We start from the raw sequence: 24,067 nt of genomic DNA on the forward strand, positions 1-24,067 counted from the left end.
CATCTGAGCTGGGTGTTTGTCAACTTCTCTGACTGTAAGATCTGTCTGCACCGAGGCTCCTGCCCTGGGACCTCTTTTTCTTCTGGGCTGGGCCTAGGGCCACCCAGATCACCCCTAAATCAGGGCTCCACTAGGGTGCCATGGCTTCCCACAGCCTATCCTGCAGCCTCTGGATATTCAGTACTCAGCCTGCTAGGACCTTGGTGGGGGAGCGGTTGGTTTTTCAGTGGGTCCCCGCTTCTCACTGTTCTGGGGAGCTGAGGCAAAGACCCTACCTGCAAACTCCCGAGAAGGCCACATCTCACGGAGAAGCTGGGAGGGGGGGTCCTCAAGTGGTGCACATTTCTTCTTCCTTTTTTAAATTTTTGGTCCACACTGGGCAGTGCTCAGGCCTCTGGGCTCAGGGTTCACTCCTGACTGACTCTAGGATCCTCTGATTCCAGGGATCAAATCCCGGGTCTGCTGTGTACCAGATAAGCACCCTCCCCACTGTGCTATCCCTCTGGCCCCTCCAGTGGCACACATTTCATGGCTCAGAGACCCGGCTGGATCTTCAGCGAGGCTGAAGGGTGAGGTTCCTGCCCCCCTCCCCACCTCTAATCCCCTGGACTTTGCTTCCTATGCCCATGGGGATACTGGTCCAGAGGTAGTTGGCGCTGAGAAACGAGCCTCTGAATTCAGGTGTGCCAGCCAGCCCGGCCGAGAGGTGAATGCAGCCCGTGCAGGGCTGCTGCTTCCAGCCTCACCTGGCATGGGGGGCTGCGGGGGGCTCGAGGCCAGGGCCAGTGACGACGGAGGGAGGCTCCCTCCCGGACTCAAGGTCAATCCCAGGGTGGAAGCGCCCGCGTTGAGCTACCACGAGCCAGACTTACCCACAGGAGCCTCCACGCGCCCCCGCGGCTGCTCCGCGCTCATGCCCAGGCTTGGGGGCGGCCGCCCCCCAAAGCGAGTCCGTCCCTGCTTCGCCCCCCTCCCAGGTGGCCTCCCACGGGTCTGGTCTTCCCAAAGCACAAAGTCGCCTGGACCGACCCTTCTCTCCTGGGGGAGCAGAAAGCGCCGCCGCCCTGACGCCCAAACCAAAACACGGTCCAGCAGGGCGCAGGTGGGTCCCCAAAGGTCCCCCCAGGCACGCGAGGGAGCCCCAGGGGCGCGATCCCGGTGCGCCCCGAAGCTGGGCGGGCTGGGGGCTATGGACTTCGGCCAAGGTCAGGCTGAGGCGGGGGCCGGGTCCTCCTCCCCGCTCCCGCGCTCCCTCCCGGAGTCCGGGCCGCGGGGATCCGGGTCGGGTGACCCCTCGGGGGTCGGCGGGGAGGCTGCGCTGGCTTACCTGGCCCGGCGGCTGCCCAGGGGGGCTCCGGCGCCCGCTGCGCTGCGCTCCGCTCCGGGGATGCAGCGCCGCGCGCTCCTCGCACCCCACTTCCTCGTCTCCGCCCCTCCTCCGCCCCACTCGCTCCTCCTCGCCCGGGAGCCCAGGTCCCGCACCCCCACACCACCCACCACCCCTTCCCGGCCGCGGAGCTCGCCCGCTCTCCGCGCCCCCTCGCCTCCGGCCCACCCACTTGCCCAGTTCCAGACTGGCAACCTCTTCTGGCCTTCCTCCTCCCTCTCCCTTGCCGTCACTGCCCACCAGCCCCCTCTTTCCCACGCTGTCACCCCTTCTCTCCGCCCACTTCCCTCCCCCACCCCCTTACCTCTAGAGCCCGGACCTAGGATCCAGCCAGCTGCGCGGTCTCCGGGACCCCCAATTCTTTGCTGCGTCCTGCACTGAGTGGAGGGGAACCCTGTCCTAGAAGGCTGGAGACCCAGCTCAGATGGCACCCACCCTTCACTTAGGAGGCGGCGACAGGCAGGACCCCACTTAAGGGAACCGGGTTCCAATAGGGAGGCTGCAGAATTCCGGAATCTGGAAACCGGAGAGACAGAGACAGATGCGGAGTTTCCAAAGCATCGAGAAGAAGGAGGGAGAGAGAGACAGGGTTTCCAAAAGCCGGAGCACAGCCCCCCCCCCCCAAGAGTCGGTTCCATGGCACTGCCTGGCCTCCTTTCTGCCCAAGGGGCGGGGAGCGTATGCCCCCTCCACCCCTCCTAAAATAAAAGCCACCAAAAAATAAATAGAAAATCAGTTAGCTCAGGGGAACTTGTTCTAAAAGGTCAACAGCACACAGTGGGTCTCCTCGAATCCAGAGTGACTTTGTTCTAGTTAATGTAGGGAAGGGAAAGCAGTTAAAAGAAAGAGAGGGGCCCTGGAAAAGGGGGTTTTGAGAGAGGGGGGGAGGGAAAATCATGCCGACCTGGCAGATGGAGTCTAGTCAAAGGGAAAAGGATGCAGTCGAGGTCGTTCTGGCCAAGGGTGCCACACTCAGAAGATGGGGAGAGAGAAACGAGCAGATGGGCAAGCTGGACCTCATGATTCCAGGCTCTGGATCCCTGGGACTGATCCAGCCACTGCCCACCTGGGATCTTGTTTTATCCTTTTCTGCTGTGAACTTGGTCCTGGTGGTCATCACTGTGTTGCCCAGAACACACCAAGCTGAACCAAATCACAGGCCATTTGCTCTAGCCAAGCTAGATCTGACCATGGGCCATTTTCACTGACCAAGGGGGGGGGGGCAATCACAGGCCATTTGCAATGGCCGTGTTGGACCCAACCACAGCCACTGGCATTGTTGGGAAAGTGCATTTGCCTATTGGTGTCAATGGAAATCAAGCTTCACCCTGCTGACAGGCTATTTGTATTCCTCAAGGCCTTTTGTGGGGGGCACACTGGACCTGATCACAGGCCATTTGCATTAACCAAGCTGGAACCCATCATAAGCCATTTGCACAAGCTATTCCTGCCATTAGGAATGCTTTCTCTCTTTTTCCCATTGCTGCTTATGCATCAGCAAGGCCCCAGGATTGGCTCATTGGATCCTTCACACCATTTCCTGCATCATCTCTTTCTATCATCACCCCAACACCAACACTATCAAATCCTGCTGCTTCTTCCTACCTTCAGATGCTTTGTGGTACATTTAGGCCCCTGTCCCTAGTAGAAGGGAACCTGCAAGGTCTGGGGGAACTTGGATGTACATTTCCCTGGTGAGTTCTTCAGAACCTAGGAAGACACACCTGATAGATGTTTGCTGCTTAAGTGGGGTAGCCATTAGAGAATCTTATGGAGATATTTAGGGCAAATGCAGGGGATGGCTGCTGCTCCTGGGAAAAGGATTGCTTTGAACAAGGAGTAGTTGGAGAACCTGGTCTTAAAAGGTAAACAACATTTCTCAAAGTGCAAAGAATGGAAGGGCCATGCAGATAGTTGAGAAATCAGTCAGAGGTGGACAGAAGCGGGATGGGAGGAGAGGACATATTAGGGGGTGCCTTTGGTTATATAGGCTGGCCAGCATCCGATCAGGAGGAGCTTAAGGACATATGAATTGGGGTCTGGATCCCAGGAGCAAAGCATGATATTAGGGAAAGTCTTCTAAGTGCGACATAACCTTGGAGACAAGAAGGCTGTAGGGACTTTTGTCCTTTTCAGGACAGGGAATGCATGAAAGCTACCTCTGTGTCCATGGCAGCTGCATGAAATATTGGGACTTTGTGATTTCTGTTTTGGGGCCCATACTTGGTGGTGCTCAGGGCTTACTCCCGACTGTGTCCAGGAGTTCAAGGGATCCTGTGGGAGTGCCAGGAATTGTGCCTGGATCAGATGTATGTAAGACAAGCATGCTACACGCTGTTATAGTTCTTTGTTCCTGTTTGTTTTGGGGTCACAGTTAGCCATGCTCAGAGCTATTTCCAGTGTGAAACTTGGGGTTGGTCTAAGCAATACTTGGGAAACAGTGGTATCAGGGTTCGGACTCATATTTCCTGCAGTCAAAGCATATACTCAGCCCTTGGAGTCAGATTTGGATCCTGATTAGATGCAGAAAGGTTTTCTTTAGGGATCCTCCCCAAAAAAGAAGGGGTCCAATTGGATGGATCACAGTTATCTTCCTTTCACTTCTCAGTGAGCAGTGACTCGGGATGCTCTGCCCTGCCACAGCTGACCCTTCTCCTCCCTGTTTCTCTCCTGTGATTGGCTGAAACTGCCATGTTCATCTCTGTCATGTGACTGGCTGGCTACGCTTAGAGCAATGGTGACCCATCCATGAAGTCCAGAACCCCTGCCAGGTCCCTGCACACAATAGGAACATAATGGGGACTTGAATCTGTCCTGGTTCTTTGGATTTCTGGTGTCCCTTGAGGTGGCGGAAGAACCACTGACCCTTGTTTTTCCTTACTGAGCCAGAGAGCAGAAAGGTGGGCCCAGCCATATCTTTTTTCCCCAAGGCCACATCCTCTGGCCCAAGCTTTGCAGAAGCACATTTTCTAGTTTACTGGGAGAGTGACCTCCTTTGTCCCTGGGGTCCCTTGGGGGTAGTTTAGAGTTGATTTTTGACCCCTGCCTGGAGTTTCATGGAAGTGATACTGTATGCACCCCCCAATGCTTTCCACATTACTTTCTCAGAATTGAAATGCTCTAAGATTGTGAACAGCTTAGCCCAGTCATCAGTTTAAAGACACCCTTGGTTGGAGGTGATGATGTGCTCTGACCAAACCCATGAAGAAACACCCATCCATAGCCACAGAATTGAGGTATACAAATGCCTCCATGTGGTTTCAAGTCAGTTTTGGGGGAGTACATAAAGCCATGAGTTACTAGTGAAGAGGACTTTGCAGAAAGTTTTTTTTCCTTTCACTTTATATCATGGAACTCATTTGTTAGAGCATCAAAGATGCATAATAAGGCCAGAGATGAAGTATAGAAGGCAGAGCACTTGCCCTGATTGTGGCCTGCCTGAGTTCTATCCCGAGTACCCCATAGGGTCTCCCAGGCCCATTAGGAATGTTTCCTGAGTGCCACAGTGTGTGGTTTCCCAAACAAGAACAAATTAAAATAAATGTAACAGGTGATCCTAGAGATAGGACAGGATTTAAGGCACATGTCTTTGTTCATTTTTATTTGAGGGCCAACCCTGTCAGTGCTCAGGGCTGACTCTTGGCTCTACACTCAGAGATCACTCCAGGTAGGCTGGGAAGACTATATGGGAGACTGGAGCTCTAACCTGGGTTGGCCATGTGTAAGGCAAGCACCCTACCCACTGTACTATCACTTTAACCCCAAAGGTACATGTCCTGGTTCTACCCACAGATCCACATGGTACTCAGACCATCACTGGGTGTAGCCTTGGAGGCCCTGAGAATCACTAGGGTGGCTCTGGGGGTAATCTTCAGTACCACAGAGCTCTAGCAGTACTAAATTCTGGGTCCTCCTGCTAAACCACAATTGCTGACCAGGTTTTTGGAGAATCACAAGCTATGAGCCCCCCCCCCCCCCAGCCTTCTGAGTCACATGTGAAAGATTCCCCCCACTCAAAAGATAAACAATGGGATCTTCAAAAGTTTGGGTAAGGCATAGATGGAAAGAAAAGAAGAGAAATGCATTAATTACTTTTTCTTGTCCTGTCTATGTCAGACAGCAAAGTGGCAGGCACTGTATAGCTCTGTTGTATAACCATGATCAAAATTGATAAGAAAGGGGGAAGAGGGTGGAAGAAGAGGAAGGAGGAACAGGGAGTAGGAGAAGAGGGGAGGAGGAGGGGTTGTAGGAAAAAGAGGAATGGAGAGAGAATAGAAGGGGAGAGATGGGAGGAGGAGGGTATAGGAGAAGGAAAGAAAAGAGGAAGAAAGATGGGTTAAGGAGGTAGAAGGAGGAAGAGGAAAAGGAAGGAAAAGGAAGAGGAAGAAGAGAGGGGAGGAGGAGGAGAGTGATGAGGGGAGGAAGAGAAGAGGGGAAGAGAAGTAAGGGGAGGAGGATGGAGTAGTGATGAGGGGAAGGGACAGAAGAAGGGAGTAGACAAAGAGAAAGGTGCAGGAGGGAAAGAGAAGCAAAGAGGAGAAGGGAGGAGGGTGGAGGAGGAGGGGGAAGACAGGGGTGAGGAGAAGGACACATCTTATTCCAGCGTCAGTTCCTTGCTCTGTACAAAGATGTCAGGACCACATGATAGCATGTCCAAGGGCAGAACTAATTCCTGGGTGCTTTGAAGCATACAACCATGGAGGCTGAGCCAGCCAGCCAGGAAGATACAGTGAGATAGTGGCCCGTGTCAAAGGAACAGGCAGGGCTGAAGTTCCAGATAGGGACTTGGTTGGCCCTGACATGGTACATGGAGAGGGTTCCGTGGTTTAGTGTCTGTTTGTGGGAGATCCATGCCACAGAGGTAAGACCATGCTGAAACATGTAGATTCCAAGTTAGGTAGGATGAAACAGGAATGAAACTACATGCCTGGCTCCACAAAGGGCTCCCAGGCATTGCCCGGGTAGCTGTAGAGGCCCTCAAGGACCACTGGGTGTGGCCTTGGAGGCTCCCCCAAAATTGCTGGTCTGGTCTGACTCATCCCCAGCACCACATGATCTGAAGATATTTTCATGCCATTTCATGGAACCACTTCCACACCCAGTTGAACAAGAGTCATCAATTGTTTCCTGAACCTCCTGAGCAATGTTTGAGAGCACCCCTCACTATCCAAAACAAAACAAAAAACCCTAACATTCAAGGATGTCTTTGGGGGCTAGAGCAAAAGTACAGTAGCTGTGCACGCAGCTAACCTGGGTTCAATTCCAGGCATCCCATCTAGTCTCTGGAACCCCACCAGAAGTAGCCTCTGGATACAGAATTCTGAGCACCACCAGGTGTGGTTCAAAAAAATCTGCCAAAATGAATTAATTTTTTAAAAATAAAAGATCTTGGACACTTTTGACATGGAAAGGAAGATCTCTCCTGTACTATAAAGTGAGTTAGAGCAATTCTTGTGTGGCCTCCTCACAGACAGGTCCTCCATTAGCAACATCTCCTAGCTAAAGAAATTTCGGAATTTGTAAACAAATCTGAAAACCTTTCTAAAGTACTAAGTTTTTTCATTATTATTTCTGGATGCCCCCACTCACCCACCCCAAGTTTTGCAGAGGGTTTGGGGATGGGCTGCTTACTCCTTCTCTTTTCCGAATATAATCTCTCAAAGTATGCCGGAAGAAGCTGCTTATCTGGAAGAAACCCACATCACTATTTGACCAAAATAGAAAAAAAAAAGTTCTTTTGATGAGTAATCTCTGCAGCCTGACAGCTTCAAACTGGGGGGGGGGGGGCGGCGGTGGATTCAACAATTAAGATAATGAGTGATTGCAGGCTGATAACATTTACCCAAGGGCTCTACTGAAAATTACAGTGAGGTGCCCTGGTTTGGACAACAATCCTTTCTCACTCTGCCCTGGGCTCTGGGTTTGGTAGAATACCTGAAACTGGTTAGGATGTGTGGGGTGCTTGCTGAATTTCCTAGCTCTCAAGTTAGGTGTCAGGGCTGGAAAAGTTAGGGAATAATGATTGCAGGTCTCCCTGGGATCATTCTAAACAACCCAGACTTGTCAATTTGCTGGTGTCTGTAAGATCCTGCTAAGAAAAGAAGGAACACAATTTATTGAGTGGCCATCCTATCTCCACACTGTTGACTGTGTGTGTGTGTGTGTGTGTGTGTGTGTGTGTGTGTGTGTGTTTGTATGTATGTGAGCTTAAGAAATTTGCCTCCAGGGCCTGAGATAAGGTGTTTGCCTTGCATGCAGTAGAATAGTGGTTTGAATCCCGGCATCCCATATGACTCCCGGAGTCTGCCAGGAGCGATTTCTGAGCATAGAGCCAGGAGTGATCCCTGAGCGCTGCTGGGTAAGACGAAAGAAAGGGAGGGAGGGAAGGAAGGAAGGAAGGAAGGAAGGAAGGAAGGAAGGAAGGAAGGAAGGAAGGAAGGAAGGAAGGAAGGAAGGAAGGAAGGAAGGAAGGAAGGAAGGAAGGAAGGAAGGAAGGAAGGAAGGAAGGAAGGAAGGAAGGAAGGAAGGAAGGAAGGAAGGAAGGAAGGAAGGAAAGAAGGAAGGAAGGAAGGAAAGAGAAAGAAAGAAAGAAAAAGGAAGGAACAAAGAAAGAAAGAAAGAAGAAATTTACCTCCAAGCCCCAATTTTTTTCTATTATTCTTTACATCCAACACACATTACAGATGTGGAAATTGAAACATTGAGTTTTCTTCCCTAGGGCTGAAGCAATAGTACAGGATATAGGACACTTGCCTTGCACATGGCCAATCTGGGTTTTATCCCTGGCATCCCATATGGTATCCTGAGCATGGCCCCAAGCAATCCATGACTGCAGAGCTAGGAGTAAATTATGATAATCACTGGATATGTCCCTCACCTCCCTCCAAAAACAGTTTTCCTCCCAAGTCAGAGAGATAATACAGGAAGTGAGGCACTTGTCTTATATGTAACTGTGGGACTGTGACCATGGTTCGATTCTTGAGCACCAACTGTGGTCCCCTGAGCACAGCAAGGGGTCACTGAAGCACAGAGCTAGGAATAGCTCTTGTGTTCCTCTAAGTAAAATCTCATATGAAATCGGAAGGGATCTTCCTCCTTGAGTCTCCAGCAGGTCAGCCACCACATCATACTTTATAGGGCATGAACTAATCTATTATTTATAATCAACTATAATCTATACTCAATGCTCTCAACACCCAGACGACTCAGCAACAGTCTGCTTGCAGGACAGATCGCTCCTCATTTAATGGTATGCTGAAACTAGAGGATGCTCCACATCAGCCTGACATTGATGAAAGAAATGCACAGAATCCAGACTCTTTAAATATAAGAACTTGATACCAACAACAGTAAAATGTGAAAAAGTTTCACCGGGACCACGGAGAATGACTCGGGTTGGACAGACTGGTATGCCTGGAACCCAGAGTCAGTCTTATGCCAATAAATTTCTGGGATGAGGCCTTCTTGTAATCAGGCCAAGGATTTTTTTTTTCCGTTTTCCCCATATTTTTCTGGACCTATGCAAACAACAGCGATTGCCACTATCACACCTTTACTATATTTTTTTACTCTTATCCTTTAAGGAAATAAAAAACAATTTACTGAACTTAAAAACAAATAACTGTAGTAGAATGCCTGTCTTGGGCCCAGAGAGATAGCACAGCGGCATTTGCCTTGCAAGCAGCCGATCCAGGACCAAAGGTGGTTGGTTCCAATCCCCGTGTCCCATATGGTCCCCCGTGCCTGCCAGGAGCTATTTCTGAGCAGACAGCCAGGAGTAACCTCTGAGCACCACCGGGTGTGGCCCAAAAACCAAACCAAAACAAAACAAAACAAATAAAAAACAAATAAAAAAAATAAAAAGAATGCCTGTCTTGAATACAGGCAGGGGATGGGAAGGGGGGAAGGGGGGAATGTTACACTGGTGAAGGGGGGTGTAGTGTTTGTGACTGTAACCCAACTATGATCATGTTACTTAAATAAAAATATATTAAAAATCTCATTTACAGCAAAAAAAAAATCTATACTCAACTATCTCCTTGAAAGAGATCGCTCTCAATATAGATGCAATATAATGAGCAGTAGGAAAGACACCACTCTCTCCCACTGCTAGGATAGGAGGGAACCTTTCATCCACTGGCGCACCATATTGGCAGACCAAGAACCATGTTCCAGAAAGACGACACTAGGCAAAGAGAAAGAATAATGCTGGATTGAACTCCTCCTGGCAGGATTGTTCATTGTGTCCCAGGAGGAAAGAAATTGGAAATGAGGGTCAAAGGGTGAGCTTTGAGTCCAAAGATCTGGACATCTTTCCCTTTATCCAGGAGTGTAGATCCCTGCTATTATCTAGTAGAGACGTCTAATATTCATTGCTTTGCCCATTTCTTTTTGTTTGTTTGTTTTTTGTTTTTTTTTTTTGTTTTTGGGTCACACCCGGCGGTGCTCAGGGGTTACTCCTGGCTGTCTGCTCAGAAATAGCTCCTGGCAGGCACGGGGGACCATATAGGACACCGGGATTGGAACCAACCACCTTTGGTCCTGGATCGGCTGCTTGCAAGGCAAACGCTGCTGTGCTATCTCTCCGGGCCCTTGCCCATTTCTTTATGGCTGGAAAGTTAGACTTACTTTTTTAGCCAGCATTATAGATGAACATGTGTCCCTTTTTGGCCAATGAGAGGAAGAAGGAGGTACTTGAGGGCAGAGGAAACTGTCCTCTTACAGGAAAAAGTACTTGACTAGAGAGTGTCATGTTTTGACCAATGAGAGGAAGGGAGAGGTCCTAGGGAGTGGTGCACAGAAGGGAATTTTTCCTAGGATAAAAGGGATTCCAGATAGATTTGCTGCTTTTCATACTGCCTTTTATTGTTTGTTTTGGGACCACACCCAACGTTGCTCAGGGGTTACTCCTGGCTCTGCGTTCAGAAATCACTCCTGGCAGGCTTGAGGAACCATATGGGATGGATATCTGGGATTGAACCCAGGTTGGCCGCGTGCAAGGTAAATGCCCTACCTGCTGTGTTATTGCTCTGGCCCTCCATGCTGGCTTATCTTTTCATCCTTGGATCCTGCAGATCTGACAGCTATGTAGGAAAAAAACATGTAGGAGAAGAGCAGAGAACCAGACTCAGAAACCAGGTATGTCAAGGTTCTGGGGTGCAATCCTGGAAACATCCTCTTTCTAACAAACTTATTTGGGAACTCACGAAATACCCATTGGTCTGAATTTCCTTTTTTTTTTTTTTTTTGTTTTTGGGCCACACCTGGTAACGCTCAGGGGTTATTCCTAGCTATGCGCTTAGAAGTTGCTCCTGGCTTGGGGGGGGTCATATGGGACGCTGGGGGATTGAACCGAGGTCCGTCCAAGGCTACCACAGGCAAGGCAGGCACCTTACCTGTAGCGCCACCGCCCGGCCCTCGAAATACCCATTGGAAGTTTGGCAAATGTCCTATCTTGATTGATGGCAGAAGGAATCAATGGGATTCCATCTTATATGAGCTGCCTTTCATTCAGAGCGTGACCCAATGTCCCTGTGTTGGAATATACTTTTCTATGCCACACAATGCATCCTGCTAGTTATCCTGTGCCTTTTTATTTGGTTTGTTTTTAATTTTTGTTTGTTTGTTTGGGGGAGCCACACCCAGCAGTGCTGAGGATTCATTCCTGACTGTGTTCAGGGATACTCATGACAGTGTTGGGGGACCCTGAGTCAGCCATATGCAAGGCAAATGCCAGTCCCACTGAACTATCATGCCAGACCCCCCATTTAAAAGTGAGAATAGAATATGTTCTTATATATACATTCCTATTATTACAAATAGTACTTTCCCAGGGGTTCAGTTCTTTTTTGTTTCTTTTTTTTTTTTTTTTTTTTTTTTGAGTAACACCTGGTCATGTTCAGAGCTTTCTCCTGACCCTTTCCTCAGGAATCACTCCTGAATGGCTCCAGGGACTATTATGAGATGCCAAGCATCTGTGTGCAAGAGAAGCACTCTGGTTGCTGTGCTATATCTCTGGCCCCTAAATTTTAATCCTTTAAAACCCCAAAAGGATCTATACCCCATTCTGCAAACCATCCTAGCCTGATGCAACTTGGTGGTCTTATAATGCCCCCACCCTTTTCCATATAGAATGGGTGCCTGAAAGAGGGATGGAGAAAGAGCAAAGACATTTTTCTCCTTTATGCTTTTTCATGATACTTTCTTTGCTCAGGGCCACTCCACTTGCTAACAGAAAAACTTAGGTTACCATTGTTTCTTTCCTAGATGAAGGAAGAAAGCCAAAAGAGGGCAGGAGAGGGAAGATGGAAGATAGCCCATTTTACCTTCACCACCACCAAGGATGGAGTAGTTCATTTACCATTTGAGCTGTAATATATTGGGGGTTGGGGCCACACCCAGTGGTGCTCAAGGCTTGCTTTTGCCTCTATGCTTAGGAATCTTTCCTGGTGGTGCACACGCAGAGGATCAAACCCAAGTTTGCACTGGGTAAGTCAAGTGCCTCAACTCCTCTATCACTTCAGCCCCCAAGCTGTCATATTTTAACTCCCCCCCCATGGAAAGATGTTTATTTTTTCCCTGTGATTCTAAAAGCATTAAAGCTGGTTCCAAACACTCACACCATATGGAGTAAAGAACCTTCCTGAAATCTTCGTGCTGAAGCAACTCACGAATAATCTGTTCTCTATAGCTCCTTCCAGCCTTGCCTTTATGGATAAAAATAGTTTTAGGTCTTTATTTGTAAAAATGGAATCCTATCACACAGCCTCGTCTGTCAGTGACTCTTGTGGTTTTTTTTCTTCTTTACACCAGTGTAGAAGGGACCTTACTAGATATTTCTACAAATAGTTGTAACTTAGCCCTTCTGAACAGTGGCATCATTTTTTTTTGGAGTTATTGATGACTGCAAAACAAGTTACCAAAAATGGAGTGAGATGAAAACCACACACATTTATAGTAGTTTTTGTGGCCCACAAGACAGGACATAGGAGTTGGAGAGAGAGTACAGCAGGGAAGGTGCTTGTCTTGCACATAACAGACCATGGTTTCATCCCCCAGCACCCTCTAAGGTCTTCTAAGGACCTGCCTGGAATGAAGCCTGAGCATAGAGCTAGTAGTAGCCTCTGAGTACCACTGAGTGTGGTTCCAAAACCATAAACAAACAAACAAACAAAAAAACCAAAAAGTCTGGACACAGTTGTTTGCTTCTGGCCACACAGATATGGACCATGTCCAGCAATACTGAGGCTGCAATTCTGAGCTCTTCTGTTCTGGACCTTTGTTCCCCCTGCTTGCCTTCACCCTGTCTCCCGCCTCCTTTTCTCCGACCACTGGTCCATTGCTTATTTTAGCTCCTGTACCAACGGAAGTCCCTGGCCAACAGGAAGTTTGTTTCTTACTTTCTGCATCCTTTGTTTTGGGCCATACCTGCCAATTCTCAGGGCTTACTCCCGGCTCTACACTTAGGGATCACTCCTGGCATGGTTTGGGGGATCCTATGAGTACCAGAGATAGAACTCTGGCCAACTGTGTGCCAGGTAAGTGCCCTACATGCTGCGCTGTCTATCACTCTGACACCTCATCAGCAGAATAAATGAACTGCTCCAGTTCTGCCCTCCTTGTTCCCTCCCTTGAACATTTTCTTGACCACTAGAGCAATTTTTTAATTAATTAATTAATTAATTAATTTTTGGTTTTTGGGTCACACCCAGCGATGCTCAGGTGTTACTCCTGGCTGTCTGCTCAGAAATAGCTCCTGGCAGGCACGGGGGACCATATGGGACACCGGGATTCGAACCAACCACCTTTGGTCCTGGATCGGCTGCTTGCAAGGCAAACGCCGCTGTGCTAGAGCAATTTTATTTGTCCATATTTATTTAATGAGTTTGCTAATATCATCTCTTCCTGGCAAAGCATTCATGGGATTAATATTGGCATGACAATAAATTAATGGATGTCATTGATTGAGGCTTGACCTCCAGTTTTTTTTAAGGTATTTTTTTTGGTTGGTTGGTTAATTTCTGTCTTTTGGGGCCACACCTGACAGTGTTCAGGGTTTACTCCAGGCTCAGTGCTCATGGGTTGCTCCTGGCAATGCTCAGAGGATCAAATGAAATGCTGGGATTGAACCTGGGTTGATTGCATGCAAGACAAGTTTCTTCCCCAATGTACTATCTCTCTGTCCCTCATAACTTGGGAATTTTTATAACTTGGGAATTTTGTTTTTCTCCCCCTACTACCTTGTTTCCTGGCTCTCTGACTTCTCTTTTTGTGTCTGCATTCTTCCTGGGCATTGTCCCTGGCTCTTTGTGTTTTGTTTTGTTTTATTGTTTCTGTCTGTTAGGTTGGGGTTTTGAGGACCACCCCAAACAGTACTCAGGACTCGCTCTTGACTCTGTGCTCACAGATTACTCCCGAGTGGCTCAGGGGAAACTATAGATCCGGAAATTGAACCCACATCAGCTGTGTGCAAGACAAATGCCCTCCCCTGCTGGACTATCTCTGACTCTTCCAGTTCTTTGGGAGGCTTGTGCATTAGCAGTGATGAGGCACTTGGGTCTGGGGTTTCTTTTTCTCTCCCTGGCTGACTTTGGCCACTAGCAGATCTAGGTGCCAATACATTTTATATGCAAGGCAAGACCCCTACCTGCTGCACTAGCATTCTGGTCCATGTTTTTTGTTTGGGAATTACATCCCTCTGTGACCGGAGGCTGCTGACTTAGTGCTATGCAGTTTCTCTGGGGTCCATCTAGTATGAGGGATCAACTCCTGACCTCCAGAATACTTGTGCTCATCCCATTGAATCATCTCTCCAGCAGCAAGAATGGCTTATACTTTAATATATATATATATATATATATATGTGTGTATATATATTTGTTGTTGTTGTTGTTGTTGTTACACTTGATGGTTCTCAGCACTTATGCTTGAGTCTTCACTCAGGAATCACCCCTCGGGGAGAGCTCAGAGGGACATATGGGTGACAAGGATAGAACTTGGATTGGCAGCATACAAGGCAAGAGCTCTACTCACTATACTATTGTCCCCCTTTAAAACAAAGGTCACTCTACAGCCCTTTGGAAGGTCCCCTGTGCTAAGAATAAGAAAAGTTTCTGGGGCTGGGAGGGCATTTGCTGTGCACATTGCCGAACCGGGTACTACCCCTGGCATCCCATATGGTCCCTCGAGATCATGAGGAGTGGTCCCCGAGCACAAAACCAGGAATAAGCCCTGAACACTGCGGGTGAACCCCCCGCCCCCACAAAAACAAAACAAAACAACTAGAGCCCATACAAGATAGGGTCAGTTCTAAAAAAAATACCCTTTCCAGCACAGCTGAATTCATGGAGGTCTTCCTCCGGCCCATCACTGGACTGTTGCTTTTCCCACTGAAATCCCGCTATGCGTCTTTCTTGGGGACAGTCTGATGGTCCCCAAGACGTAGGCCCCACCGGGCACTAATCGCTCCTGTTGGCCCCTGAGTGGGCGCACTTCCCAGCACAGCCTCTAGGGGGCACCGCAGGAGAAAGTCTCCCGGAATCCGGGAGCGGGTTCCCAGGGCCGAAGCGCCTTGGGGTTCCATTTCCTGGTCCCCCTGAGTATCTCCGGGAGGGAGGGAAGGAGGAACCCCGAGCACTGAGCTGGGAGTAGCCTCTAGCATTGTTGAATGTGGCTCTCTTCCTCTCCTGGTACAGTGGTGGAAAGAGAACTATGAGAAGCATACCCCATACACATAAGAAAAGTGGGGTTTTCTGATTATGTGTTTTGGAGACATATTCGGCTTACTACCGACGGGGTTCAGAGTAAAGTTTTCAATGAACAATAATCATGCTTGGATAAACCTTATAAGCTACAATGCTGTCACAGTGCAAAGCATGCAGCCAGAATGGCTACCATCTGGGGCTCCAGGGGTCACATGGGTCAGCCACATTCAAGATCGTCTCCATCCCTCCCTGCTGTACTATCCCTCTTGGGTGGATGGATGTCCACTCTGGGTGGATTTGAAATGCTGAGGTTTTGTTTGGTGGGGGTGGGGTGGGGGTGCCTCACTCAGTGGTGTTCAGAGCTTGCTCTTAGCTCTGCACTCAGGGATCACTTCTGGCAGTGCTCAGGAGATGATGCTATAGCATGCCAGGGATTGAACCCAAGTTGGCTGTATGCAAGGCAAATGTCCTGCCTGTTGTACTATAACTCCAGCCCCAGTTTCTATCTCTTTGTCTTAGCTTATGTTCTTCCCTGCACCCCAGTGTAATAAATAACCCCTGCCTCTAGGATTGGCTTTGACATTTTAGGGAGGAAGTCACACCCAGTGATGCTCAGGACTTACTCAGCATTCACTTCTGGTGGGCTCAGGGGACCTGGTGAGGTGACAGGACAGGACAGATGTGTGCAAGGTGAGTGTCTTCCCCATTGTGCTAGCTTTCTGGTCTTGACCTTGACTTTTGTTTATTTGTTTGATTGGTTTTTGACCACGCCTGATGACACTCAGCCTTACTGCTGGCTCTTTGCTCAGAGACTATATGGGATGCCCAGACGCAACTTGGGTTGGCCATGTGCAAGGCAAAAGCCCTACCTGCTGTGCTATCACTTCAACTCCAACCTTGACTATTTTTTTGCAGATGTAGTTGGGGACACTAGGAATGCAGTTGAAATTGAAACAGCAGCACAGGGCCAAAAGGGGAGGAAGGACCAAAATAAGGTAAGGGTTTCAGCTTTTACATTGAACACATCTCTCTTTCTTTTCCCCTTTGTTGTTGGTGTCATTGTCATAATGCTGATCAGGAGATCACACACTTGTTAGGGGTCCTGGTGGAGCCCCCAGCAGTGCCACTAGACAAAGGTTTGGCATGTGAGGTAGTACTGGGTATCTTTTGATGAGTTACATTCACAATTCCAGGACCTTGTCAGCATTTTTTTTTCGTGTGTGTGTGTGTGTGTGTGTGTGTGTGTGTGTGTGTGTTTTGGCCACAGCCAGAAGTGCTCAGGGGTTAGTCCTGGTTCTGCACTCAGGGATCATTCCTGGGGAGACACAGGGAACTATATGGGATGTAGGGATCAAACCTGGGTCAGTCAAATGCAAGGCAACTGCTTATCATCACTCCAGTCACTTGTCTGCTTTCATTTTCATTTCCCTTGTCTTTCTTTCATTTTGTTTAGGGGCCAGCTTGGTGGTGCTCAGAGTTTGCTCCTGATTCTGCACCCTAGAATCATTCCTGAAGGGTCTTAGAGGATCTTATGGGGTGCTGGATATTGGCTTCATTTAAGTCAAGCACCCTCCTTGCTGTTCTATCTGCTCCTTATAACTTTGGTCCCTCTCTGATCCTCATAACTGCATCGAAATACCCTGAAGTTTCCAGCTTTTGCATCAATCTAGCCTCTGCTGGACCAGTCCCATGCTCTGTGTGGCCAACATGTTCAAATCACCTCTCAGAAATTCCTAGCATGCATCAGGGAGATGTGAGGGAGATGTCAGAGATAGACTTTTTCTGTGGTTGCAGTTGTCTGTCTTGTGATTAAAAATCCAGGTAGATGCAGCTGGGGCATATCTCATCTCAGGAGGAGGTGACAGAGGGAGGTCTCAGCTGATCCCATCACTCAGTTATCCTTGTTATCCAACTGGCCTGAACACCAATCCTTGTGGCCTGGCACAAGATCACAGTCATGGGACCGGAGAGATCAGACAGCTGGGAAGGTGCTTGCTTGCCTTGCATGTAGCTACTTGGGTTTGATCCAGCACCCCACAGGGCCCCCTGAAATCCATCAGGAGTGATCCCTGAACCGGTAATAAGCTTTGAGCACTGTTGGTGTGACCCAATAACAAGAACATGATGCTAGTGGAGGTCCCTGGGTAACTTGTGTGAAGTGGTGAGGAGAGAGGCAGCAGCCTGAGAAGGGAAATCTGCCACTGTCTCTCTGTCTGTCTCTGTCTGTCTGTCTGTCTGTCTGTCTGTCTGCCTGTCTGTCAGTCTCTTTCTCTGTCTCTCTCTGTCTCTCTGTCTCTCTGTCTCTGTCTGTCTGTCTGTCTGTCTGTCTGTCTCTCTCTCTCTCTCTCTCTCTCTCTCTCTCTCTCTCTCTCTCTCTCTCCACCTCCACCACCCAGGAAGGATTCTGATGAGGCTCTTAGCCAGGCCTTCCGGGTCTATCACCTTCCCTCAAAAAAGAATTTCAGGAGGAGACAAGCAGTGAAGTAAAAGCAGGTTTTATTTAGAAATTATGAGGAAGGAAAGAGATGGAGGAAAGGAGTGAAAGGAGTAAGGGAGGGAGAGAGGGAAAGAGAGGGAGGGAGGAGGGAGGAAGAAAGGGAGGGAGGGAAGGGAGGGAGGGATGGAGGAAAAAGGGAGGAAGGGAAGAAGGGAGGAAGGGAGGAAGAGAGGGAGGGATGGAGAAGAAGGGAGAGAAAGGGAGGGAAGAAGAGAGGGAGGAAGGGAGGCTCCTGTCTCATCTTCAGGCATTCAGGAGGGGTGAGCAGAAGTGGAAAAGGGGAAAACAAGACTGAATCTCTATGGGTTCCTCCTCTGGGGTCAAGGTCGGTGCCATAATGCTTATCAAGAGGCTTCTTGCTGGGCTGGGAGCCAGCCAGGTGATATGGTGGTCATGCTGGATGTCCTTGGGAACTGAGAGGCCGCACCAGGGAGGCCTGGGTCAGGGTGGTGTATGGTGAATCCATATTCGAAAGTCCTGTCTTGACCTGACCTTGGCACCAGCATTTTTCCTCAGCTAAGGGTGCGCCTCTAAAATGCAAATCTAGGGGCTGACCTGATAGTACAGTCAGGGAGGTGCTTGCCTGGCATGTGGCAGGCCCAAGTTCAATTCCCAGCACCACATAATGTACCCCGAGCCCTGCCAGAAGTGATCACTGACCTTTGAGCTAGAAGTAAGCTCAGAACACAGCTGAATGTGGTTCTCAAATATACAAAAGTAAAATAAAAAGCATATCTAGGGTCTGGGCTAGTGCTCAAAAGAATGAGCACTGGTTTTGCAAGAGGAAGCCTTGGCTTTTATCCCTGGCACTACATGGTCTCCTGAACACTGTATGTTCCACAAAAATTGTGTATATTGTGTATACATTGTGTATATGCTCCACAGAAAGAAAGAGAGATAGAAAGAAAGAGAAAGAAAGAAAGAAAGAAAGAAAGAAAGAAAGAAAGAAAGAAAGAAAGAAAGAAAGAAAGAAAGAAAGAAAGAAAAAGAGGAAGGAAGGAAGGAAGAAAGAAAGAAAGAGGGGGCCGGGCGGTGGCGCTGGAGGTAAGGTGCTTGCCTTGCCTGCGCTAGCCTAGGAAGGACCGCAGTTTGATCCCCCGGCGTCCCATATGGTCCCCCAAGAAGCCAGGAGCAACTTCTGAGCGCATAGCCAGGAGTAACCCCTGAGTGACACAGGGTGTGGCCCAAAAACCAAAAAAAAAAAAGAAGGAAAGAAGAAAGAAAGAAAGAAAGAAAGAAAGAAAGAAAGAAAGAAAGAAAGAAAGAAAGAAAGAACGAAAGGAAGGAAGGAAGGAAGGAAGGAAGGAGGGAGGGAGGGAGGGAGGAAGGAAGTGCTGGATAGATGGTACAATGGTATGGCTCTTGCCTTGCATGTGACTGACCCAGGTTCAATCCCCATCATCTCATATGGACTCCAGCACCTCCTGGAGGAATTCCTTAGCACAGAGCTAGGAGTAACCCCTGAACATCACCAGGTGTCATTTCCCCTCACCCCCCTCCCAATAAAAAAGAAAGAAAAGGAAAAAATAGAAAATGAAGTGCAGGGGTCCAGAGCAATAGCACAGTGGTAGGGTGTTTGCCTTGCATGTGGCCAATTGGACGGACCCGGATTCAATTCCCACATCCCATATGGTCCCCCAAGCCTGCCAGGGGTGATTTCTGAGCACAGAGCCAGGAGTAACCCCTGAGAGCCTCTGGGTGTGGCCCCAAACCACAAATAAATGAATAAATAAATAAATAATTTTTAAAGAAAGAAAATGAAATGCAGATGGAACTTCATCCCTCCTCAGCCCAGAATCTGCAGGCTGTTCTCAGCAGTCAGCACCATCTCTCCTCCCTCTCTCCTCCTTCTCTGTCTCTGCCCACCCCCTCCCTCTCTGTCCCAGTGTCTGACTCAGAGCCTGTGGCATCTCAGGGACAACGGCTATTTCTAGATGAATAGACCCATGAATGGATCACCCGCCCTGTTCCCTACCCTGTCCTCCTCCTGGGTTCCATGTTACATTAGGGCCTGGAACACTCTCCCTGTCTCCCTGTTCACCCAGAGCCCCTTTGCCTGTGTCCCTGCCTATTAGATCACACCCTGCTTTTACCCAAAATAAAGGTGTTCCCCTAATTTCCTCTTTCCTTTTCACCTATCCCTTTGATATGCAAAATTTCACCTGGATCTCTCTCAACCTCTCTCCCTCCACCCAGCTGACTTCTTACTGGGAGAATAAAGAAAGTCAGTTTGGCTTAGCGAGCTGAGAGAGACCATGAGGAGAGAAGCCACCGTCTGCATAATTCTCTTCTGACTGGCTTAGTTTGTTAATTTTTTGTGGCTACCTGCTTCAGACCTATTCTCTTGGGGTTTGAAATACAGTGCCTATGGTGATTTTACAACTGCCTAGGTCTTTTCCCCTTTTGTACTTCCTTCCCTCCCTCCTTTCCCTTCCTTCTTCCTTCCTGTTTTTGTCTTCCCTCTCTTCCTTCCTTCTTTCCCTCACTCCCATTTTCCTTCCTTCCTTCCTTCCTTCCTTCCTTCCTTCCTTCCTTCCTTCCTTCCTTCCTTCCTTCCTTCCTTCCTTCCTTCCTTCCTTCCTTCCTTCCTTCCTTCCTTCCCTCCTTCCTTCCTTCCTTCCCTCCTTTCTCTCCCTTCTTTCTCCTCCCTTCCTTTCTCTCCTTCCACCCTCCCTCCTTTCATAACTCCTTTCTTTCATTCTCCCTCTTTCATTTTTCACTTCCTTTCTATTTTCTGGGTCCATTTCTATCAAGATACTAAGGGGTTTTTCGCAGCAGAGCTCAGGGGGCCTTATGGTGCTGAGGCTGGAACCCAGATCTCCTGCGAGCATACCCTGTGCTCCAGGTCATGGGGCATTACCCCAGCTCTTGAGGCCTCTGTCTCAACCATGTGGGCCACTTCACACTTACCCAGGACACTTTGAGCCATCTCCTGCATCTTTAACCTAGAGGGATTGGGCCATGTTGGCAGGGGCTCCAGCAGGAGCACAAGTGACAGAGACTCCTGCCCAATGTGGTCCTTTCTAAGGGCTGGAGTGGGGAGAAGCCCTAGGAAAGAGCTCAGGGCTCAAGAGTAAATGTCTTTCATGTGCAAGGATCCGAGTTTGAGCCCCACACCCTTTGGCATCAGTGCACAGTCTAAAGGCTCCCACCAATACCTCTGGGTCTGAGTATTGCCCATCTTTCTGCTTGACCTATTATCACTGGGGAGTACCATCCCCCCCAAAAGGGAAAAGATTGGTGCTGGGTGCCAGCAGAGCTGGGTTTGAATCCTGGAGAGAAGGAGGAATAAACCTCCCCCTCCTACCTACCACTACTCAGTTCTGAAGCTGCTGAAGCCATCAGGAGAAAGTTGTAGGAGTAAAGAACAGGCTTAATTATATATGCAGGGAATTCTCAGGCTTGAGGATTATTCCAAGCCCATGAGGCAAGAGGAGGGTGTCTAGATCCTAAGCTAAGGGGGCAAAATGATAGTACAGTGGGCAGGACACTGGCCTTGCACGTAGCTGACCCAGGTCCCATCTCCAGCATCCCACGGCCAGGAGTGATCCCTGAATGCAGAGCCAGGAGTGAACCCTAAACACTGCTGGGGATGACCCTACAAGAAACCAAAAGTCTGAATTCCAGGAAGTACCCCTGCTTTTTATTTTCTAAAGTCATTTAGGATGAGGTAAAGGCTTTTCAACAGCCTGCAAAACCTTTATTGCCCTTAGTCTGAAATAATCCATGTGCCAGAGGAAAACATCTTGGGGAAATGGTTCTGAATATGATGATAGGTCTTTGGGAAGCCTCCATGTTTATGCTCTTGTCCCTTCAACTGGGGCTGTGCAGATCTTTGACCTCATCAAATTATAGCAAAGAGCAGTCAAGCTAGGGGTTGGGAAGGAGATTGAGTGTTTAGAACAATTGCCTGGCCTATTTGAGGCTTTGGGTTTGAGAGCTGGCAGAAATGGTTTGAGAGAAAGAGCACTTTTAGTGAGGCCTCAACTTCTGCAGCTGGCCTGGACACAGAACTAAAACCTAAAATAATTAGCTGCCATTGATGGTGGAATTATTAGGATTATTCTGGAATCTAAACCTGGCTTGGAAGAATGCCCCTTGGCATTGGAGTCAGCTTGAGCTTTGGAATCCTCATTTCCAGCTTATCGGAGGACCCAAGGCAGCCCTTGCTTCATGCCCCAGTTGCCATCTCAGCATCATGCTTCAGTTTCCCCAGTTGTCATCTCAGCATTAGCCTTCCCTTTCCTGGAGCTGTTTCACAACTTTCTCCCCCTCCGGCTTGGTCTTCTTTCCCTTGGTCTTGCCCATGCTCCCCACCCCCACTAGACATATGTTGACTTGTCCCCTGGGCCTGCTTGCTGGTGACTCAACACAGAGGTTCTGGGAAAGGACAGTTCTGGACCAGAGGCCCAGAAAGGTAAGTTGGGGTACAGGAAAGAAAGCTGTGTTCATGCCAGCTTTGTTCCCCCCAAGTGTTAAACACTTGTCTTGCACATAGGAGGCCCAGGTTCAATACCTGAGCACCACCAGGAATGACTGCTAGCACCAAGCTGGAAATAGCTCCTTCATACCAGTAACTCTGGTCTTCAAACTGTCAAACAAACAAACATACAAACTAGATGTGGAGTCAGAGAGCTAGCATTTGCCTTACACACAGCTGACCAAGTTCTATCGCTGGCATTCCATTTGGTTCCCTGTGTACAGCCAGGAGTGACTGCTGAGTGCAGAGCCCAGAGTAACCCCTGAGCACCACTGGGTGTGATCTAAAAACCAAATAAGCAGGGGCCGGGCGGTGGCGCTGGAGGTAAGGTGCCTGCCTTGCCTACGCTAGCCTAGGACGGACCACGGTTCGATCCCCCGGCGTCCCATATGGTCCCCCAAGCCAGGAGCAACTTCTGAGCGCATAGCCAGGAGTAACCCCTGAGCGTCACAGGGTGTGGCCCAAAAAAAAACAAAAAACAAAACAAAAAAAAAAACCAAATAAGCAAATCAGTATTGTAAACCACAGAGCCTCAATTCATTTAAAAAAAGTGTTTTGGAAAGTTATGTGGCAGGAGAAATAGTACAGTAGAGGAATGCATTTTGCTTGCACATGGCTTATCTGAATCTTGGCACCCCATATGGTCCCCTGAGCCCTGTAGGAGTGACCACTACAAAGCCTGAACATATCTGAGTTTTAACTGCTCCAAGTTCCATGAAGGTCTTGCTCTTTAGACCTTGAATATGTATCTTGCTTGCACCTTTCTCTGTCTGCTTATTACCACTCTGAAATTCTCTCTGAATACACACCTCTCTCTCCTTTCAGGTATTTCTAAGCATTTTCCTTGTGGGCCAGCATACATGGGGAGGGCTCTTGCCTTCTATGCGGCCATCCCTGGTTCCATCTCTGTTATCCCTATGTTCCCCTCAAGTGCTGCCAGGAGTGATCCCAAGTGCAGAGCCATGAGAAAGCTCTGAGCATCCAGATGTGGTCCAAAAACAACAAAACAAAACAAACAAAATACCTTGTTTCTCTCTGTCTCTGTCTCTCTGTCCCCCCCCCCCCCCCCCCCCAGATACACACACACACAAACACACATTCTCTTTCTAGAAGGACCTGGTGGTGTTTAAAGGTGTTTAAAGTACCCTATGCAAGGCAACTCAGCTACTGGGCCTCAACTACCACATCCTTTCCCCCTGGGAAACACCGTTCATTTCCAAAGCTCCTCCTGTTATTTCTGCCTGGAATGTTCCCGCTGCCCTGGGGGACAGGCTGGCTTCCTTCCCGGGACCTGATGAAATCAAGACTGGCCCGTGTCTGGAGGTCTTGCCCTTGACCCTGTCTGTGGGGACATATTTTTTTATAGTGTTCTTATTTTATTTTTTATTTTTATTTTTTGGGGGGGCCACACCCATTAGTGCTCAGGACTAAATCCTAGCTCTATGCTCAGGGATCACTTCTGGCAAGCTCTGGGTATCCTATAGGATGCCAGCGACCAAACCCAGGTTGTGTGCTTGCAAGGCAAGCACTGGTCCCTCTGTCCCTCTGTACTATTGCTCTGGCCCCAACATGGGACATTTCATCTCTGGGAGATTTCCCTTCCTGGATGCTCTTTGTGAACTGAGGGCTTAGGGGGAGCCCAGTGAGGTGGGAGTGGGTGCATAGAGCCTGGATCATCACAGAACCTGGGTTGGAGGCATACTACAAAGGTAAGGGCTCTTTCCTTGCACATGACCAACGTGAGTTCCATCCACAGACCTGAACATGAGCCCCACCCAGAATGACCCCTGTGCAAAAGCTAGGAGTACCACTGTGTGTGGCCCTAAAACAAAAAGCTTCCATGGGGACTGGAGAGATAAGCACGGCAGTTAAGGAGTTTGCAAGTAGTGGACCTGGGTTCAATCCTTGCCATCCTAAATGGTGCCCTGAGCCAGCCAGGAGTTATTCCTGAATGCAGATCTAGGAGTAACTCTGACTACTGCTGGATTGGCTCCAAAACA

General features: G+C 48.9%; 2 protein-coding genes across 2 annotated transcripts in view; one reads left to right on the forward strand and one right to left on the reverse strand.

Moving 5' to 3' along the window:
• Positions 1-3,329, reverse strand: part of FAF2 (Fas associated factor family member 2) — a 475,675-nt gene extending 472,346 nt beyond the window's left edge. Inside the window, exon 1 of the mRNA XM_049775729.1 lies at positions 3,326-3,329. The gene's annotated coding sequence lies outside the window, so the exon portion shown is untranslated. The remainder of the gene's footprint in view (positions 1-3,325) is intronic.
• KIAA1191 (KIAA1191 ortholog) overlaps positions 1-24,067 on the forward strand; it is a 508,491-nt gene that overhangs the window by 368,764 nt on the left and 115,660 nt on the right. The gene's annotated exons all lie outside the window — the stretch shown is intronic.

The sequence above is a fragment of the Suncus etruscus genome, chromosome 6, assembly GCF_024139225.1.
Source record: "Suncus etruscus isolate mSunEtr1 chromosome 6, mSunEtr1.pri.cur, whole genome shotgun sequence".
NCBI lineage: Eukaryota > Metazoa > Chordata > Mammalia > Eulipotyphla > Soricidae > Suncus > Suncus etruscus.